The following is a 6,385-nucleotide window of genomic DNA, read 5'->3' on the forward strand; positions in this document are numbered from 1 at the left end:
TTTCCAAAGAAAAGGTTGGGATTGCTTAAGTTCAGCTCAATTAGCAAGATAACGATTATCAATTATGTTGAGTTCAATAACTGTTGAGTTACTAAATTCTTAACCAGAACCAAAAGGGGGAAAAGTAAAATTGCTGGAGTAATAATAAAAATATCCTTAGATGGGAAGCAATGATAACTTAAGTTAAAGAGAACAATCATAAACTGAAAATACCTCAAATATCATTAATTCAAATAACTATCTGTAACATAGGAGAATTCTTAGATCAAATTATAATAATCAATTCAAATGTTGGAATAAATAAATAGAAGTAAAAACTAAAAGAACATTAAACCTGGGATCCAGAGTTACTCTTAAAACAAGAAGAAATCCTAAATTCTAAAAGAGAGAGAGAGAAGATCTCCCTCTCAACTGAATCTAAATCATTGAAAGGTGAAAATATGCGAGCTCTCTTTGAATGGATGCATTCCCACACTTTATAACCTCTGGTCTATGCTGTCTGTACTTGGATCTGGGCCAAAAAGGGCTTCAGAATTCGCTGGGGGCGTATTCTGTAATTTCTGGTGCGTGGCCTCTGTCACGCGTCCGCGTGGGTCACGCGATCGCGTCATTCAGAGCTTTTTCTTGCCACGCGGTCGCGTCAGTCATGCGACTGCGTCATGTGCATTCTGCTTAAGGCGCGCGGTCGCGTCAGTCATGCGGCCGCGTCGCTGCTGATTCGTGCTTGGCACGCGATTGCGTCATCCATGCGATCGCGTGGATACCAGTTTCTTTAAAGCTCCGTTTTGCTTCCTCCTTCTATTCTAGTATGTTTCCTTTTTCATCCTTTAAGTCATTATGCCTTTAGAAAATCTGAAACTACTCAACACACTAATCACGGCATCGAATGGAAATAAAGGTAATTAAAATAATTAATTTTTAAAGCTTAGAAAACATGTTTTTCATTATATGACATAATAAGGAAGGGAAAGTAAAACTATGCAATTAATGTGAATAAGTAGGTGAAGAGTTGAATAAATCACTCTAATTAAGCATAAAAGAACTCATGAAATATGGGTTTATCAGTCAGCTCCCCTATAGATGTGGTCAACTAGTCCCAATAGTCGTGAAGAGGAAAGTAAACTCCCTGAGGCATCTCCGGAAGCTCCTGTTGAAGTGGTGGAACTGGCTCCTATGGTGGTGCATGCCCATGCTCTCTAGCATATTCCATACCCCTCATAGTGATAGGTCTTTCGACCTCAACAGGGGTATCTCCATCAATATGAACTCGGGCTGCCTCACACATGCGGAAGATGAGGTGGGGGAAGGCCAATCTAGAAAAGGTGGAAGCCTTCGCCGCTATGCGGTATAGCTCCTGAAGAATCACCTGATGCACCTCCACCTCGTTTCCAAGCATGATGCAATGGATCATCACTGCTCTCTCCACTGGAACCTCGGATTGGTTGCTTGTGGGGATGATGGAGTGCTGAATGAACTCCAGCCATCCTCTAGCAACCAGCTTCAGGTCATGCCTACCCAACTGGTATGGCTGACCTTTGGCATCCCTCCTCCACAGTGCTCTAGGGAGGCAAATATCCACAAGGACCTGGGCCAGTCTCTGGTCAATGTTGACCCTCCGAGTGTATGAATGATGGTCCTCTCTAAATGGTGGCAGGTGCAGTGCTTTCCTCACACTCTTGGGACAGAAATCCATAATTAGTTCTCGGACCATGGTACGCCCGTTCTTCTGGTCGGGGTTCACACCTTGTGCATGCTTGTATGTCAACCAAGCATTGGCATAGAACTCTCTAACCATAAGCATTCCCACATTAGTTACAGGGTTGGTAAAAAATTCCCATCCCCTCCCCAAAATCTGGTACCGAATCTCTGGGTACTCATCCTGCTTCAGATTGAAGTGGCCCTCAGGAATCACCTTCTTTTTTCTTACTATCTCATGGAAGTGATCCTCATGGGTCATCGAGAAGAACCGGGTGAAATCATAAATACCGGAAATGGGGGACTTCTTTTTCCTCTTCCTTGAGGAGGATTCATCAGTCTTGGGTGCCATGGGGATAATAAAAATGAAGGAAAAAGTGGAGCACCCAACACCAAACTTAAAAGTTTTACTCGTCCCCGAGTAAAGTAAAAGAGGAAATAGGAAAGAAAAAAGGGAAGAAAATAATGCGGTAATACGAAAAATGAAAAGAAAATGTGGCAGAGGGAAGGAGGGGCTCACGGTTATGTGGGTGGAAGGAAGGGGGGAAGAGGATAGTGTATGAAAGGGATGAAAGAATAAGAGGAGATAATTAAAGGTGTGGTGAAAGTGAAAAGAAAGTGGGTATTTATAGGGGTAAGGGTTTGGTTAGGGTAGGTTAAAAGGGAGGGAAAGAAAATTTGAATGTGGTTTTGGGGAGGAAAGATTCGTGGGATAAATAAGGTGTGATTGGGTGGAGTAGGGGGTGAGTTGAAAGATGTATGGGATTTGATTGATGGATGAAAAGTGATATTGGGAAGTGGGGTGGATGAATGTGGATTTAATAGTGGGTAAGGGGGAGAGAGAAGGGAGGTGGTTGACTTGTCAAAATGGGTGGGGGTTGGGTTTTAACCGTTGGTAAAACCCCTCCTCCAAATTCAAAACTGCATACTGGGCGCTAAATGCCAGTCCAGGCATTTAGCGCCAGCAAGGGACCTCTCTTTGTTTTTTTTTTTAAGCCAAGGGACGAACCATGTGTGGTGTTAAACACCCAACTGGCGTTTAGCGCCCATAAGGGGGGTGAAAGTGGGGTTCTTCATGGGTGTTAAACGCCCTCCTGGCATTTAACGTCACTCTCTTTGCTCCCTTCCTGGCATGAATTGCCACGCTTGCTAGCCCCATCCCTGGTGCTAAATGCCCTGCCTGGCGTTTAACGCCCAAGCACCTTCAATTAATGTTGCTCCAGGGTGTTCTGTTCTTCATTTTGAGTTCTTCTATCCCTGTTCTAAGCACTGTGTGCATGGTCATAAATAAGATTAAACCTAAGAAAACTTACAAAAATTAATGAAAAATAAAAGATAAAAATCGAACTAAAATAAAACTAATAGATACTCATGGTTGGGTTGCCTCTCAACATGCGCTTCCTTACTCTCAATAGCTTGACGGTCAGCTTCTCTAAGGAGGAAGGTCATAGGGGCTCAAGTCCTCACGCCTTGCTGTGAACTTCTTTCCTGTACTCTCATGAATCAACTCAACATTCTCCAGAGACAGGATCCTATTCACTGTGTGTGGTAGGACTGGACTTCTAGTGAATACTACTTTCATCCCAGGTGAGAAGTCTTCAGTAGGCATCTTTTTATTCCTCCATCCCTTTGGTACCTTCTTCTTGGGACCTCCTCCCTTTTTGATGGGTGGTGAATGCCTAACACCAAACTTAGGTTTGATGTCAGGGGATACTGTATGGGTTTCCACCAAGGGGGAAGGCTTAAGAAATGAGCTCTGGATGTAGGTACCTCCTATTCCAGAAATTGGTAAAGGTTTAAAAACCATGAACACCAAGTAGTCCCCAGGTAGCCTCAGTACTAATTCGCCTCTTTAAACATCTATCATAGCTCTCTCCGTGGCTAGGAATGGTCTTCCTAGGATGAGGGAGTCATTTGCATCCTCTCCCATATCAAGTATCACAAAAATCTGCAGGGGGAAGAGCTCTCCAACTTTGACACTTAAGCACAAATTAAGGGAGAATTACAAAACCATGCTATTTCATTGAATAAATGTGGGAAAAGGTGATAAAATCCCCTAAATTAAGCACAAGATAAACCACAAAATTGGGGTTTATCAAACCTCCCCACACTTAAACCAAGCATGTCCTCATGCTAAGAATAAAGAAGGACAATAAAAGGGGTATGAACATTTATTCAATGCAAATAAACTATATGCACTTATCTATATGAATGCACTAAATGCAAGATGATTCTACCTACTTGGTTAAAAGTAAATAAATCCCCAAGAATACATATGCACATGTAGGGCTAAGTAGTATGATGATTCATGAATCCTACCAATTTGAATATCAAAATAAAGTACAATTAGACTTGCAAGAAGAAAAGCTCATGAAAGCCGAGAACAAGGAATTGAGCATCAAACCCTCACATCGCTCTAGTGTATAGGGTTGATCACTCAATTCTCTTCTAATCATGCTTTCCATGATTGGTTTTTCATCTAACAATCAACAATTATTCAATGCATGTATACATTTATCATAAGGACTTATTCATAGGTTGTAATGGGGCTAAGGCAATGGTAAGGATGCATATGGTCAAGTCAGCTTGAAATTTGAATCTTTGATTAACCTAAGCTCTCACCAAACACATATAACAAACTATACAATTCTAATACACACCTAGCTACCCATGATTCCCACTTTTTCACATACTCATAACACCCTTTTATCCCAACCCAATGTTCCCAACTCTCCCAAACTTGAATGATAAGCACTCTCACTAGCCTAAGCTAATCAAAGATCCAAACAATGGACATTTATTGTTTTTCACTTAAGGCTTGTAATGTGCTAAAATTAAGAACAAATGGGTTAAGCATAGGCTCAAAGTTGGCTAACAATGGGAGAAAAAAAGTAAGGCTATTTGGGTAAGTGAGCCATTTGAAATGATGGCCTCAATCATATAAATGCATGTATACATGGAATAATGGACATATAGATGTAAACAAATCAAAGATTATAATCATAGAAAGAGAACAATACACACAAGAATGGAAGATAAGTGGTTATATGATGTAACCGCACATTTGGGCTCAAAACTCACATGCTTGTGTTCTTAGCTCAAAAACCATGTTCCAAAATAAATTCTTCAAGCAAGTTCAACAAGAAAATTTTTTCAAATTGGTAGGGTGCCCTAAAAATAGTTTCTTGGAAAAGAAATCATCACCTTAACCAAGTGGTCCTAACATAAAAAGAAATGATAGAATATATACAAATTATAACTAACATGCAACCTATCATGCAATGCGACAACTAACTAACAAAGAAATTTTATAAAAAAAAATTTGATGTTGAGAAAGGAAGTTGTTACCCATGGAGATCGGTCGGACGACCTCCCCACACCTAAAAATTTGCACCGTCCTCGGTGCATGCAAAGAAGAGCAAGGTGAATGGGTTGCTACAACTTGTTGAGCTTCTTCAAAAGGTTGTGTAGATGACTTGTTTGTTGCCCCCATTTAGAAGCTTTTTCTTTCCCTCTTGGTGGCCATCCTAAAAGGAAAGAAAAAGAAAGAAAATTTAGCCTACAACAAAGATATCAAAGCAATAGAACATAGGCGGGGCTAATGCCAAATAAGAGTAAGGTTCTCACTACATGTTAGCTACGCATGTCAGTGGGAAAGCAATATAAGCTAAGACATATCACTACACTTGATGCAACGGTAAAGTCAAAGCATGAAGAGCATGTTGAGCACCAAGTTCAAACTGAAATTGACACAAACAAGATTAGGGATAATCATGAGAGTTATTGGCCCTATCCTAACACAATGACAATAATGTACAAAAACAAGGGATCATGAGTTAGGAAGGACTAAAGCACTAATCTTGTGTGTAGAGAAAATATTACAATTAATGCCAAACAAGTCATAAAGCACCAAGATTAACCAAGAAATTCTCAACAATTGAGTAAAAGAATTCAACACCATTATTAAAATAAGAAACTTTAGAAAATAAAAGGGAAAACGAGTTACAAAAAATAAAATTGAAATACAATGAATGAAAATGAACAAATGCAACATGCTAAAGGAGAATGAAAAATAAGAAGAATAAGGAGTGAATGTTTGAAAAGAGTGAAAAGAAGAAAGTAAGAAAGGAAGAAGAAGGAAGAAAGAAAGAGGAAAGAAAAAAAGAGAAGAAGGGAATAGAAAACAGGGCAGAAACAGGGCGAGGAAGGCGACGCGTAAGCGTCGCCCACGCGTGCGCGTGGGTGGCATGGTAGACAAGCGACGCGTAGGCATCATGCACGCGTATGTGTATATGGAGAGAGTGCGAACCGACGCGTCCACGTGATGCACGCGTACGCGTGGGATGAGAATTGTGCCTGAGGCACAATTCTAGCACTAAGTTGGCATAACTCTCGGGAAAAAGTATGGGCATTGCACTAACGCATCGAAGCGTACGCGTGCCTGCCCCCTTTTTTATTTTTTTTAAACACAAAATCATTAACAAGGCACTCTCCTATTCTACAAGCATTCTAAAATAATCAAAATTAAAATTCAACAACAAATCTTTTTAGCTTTTGAAAAATTTTCAAATACAAGACACACAAAACTTACACTTCAAATAAAATGCAATCTAACAACAACTATTCTAAACAAAACATAAATCTAACAAGAAATCTATCAATCAAAGCAAAATGTATAAGAGTATAGAAA

Source organism: Arachis ipaensis, chromosome B05, assembly GCF_000816755.2.
Source record: "Arachis ipaensis cultivar K30076 chromosome B05, Araip1.1, whole genome shotgun sequence".
Lineage (NCBI taxonomy): Eukaryota > Viridiplantae > Streptophyta > Magnoliopsida > Fabales > Fabaceae > Arachis > Arachis ipaensis.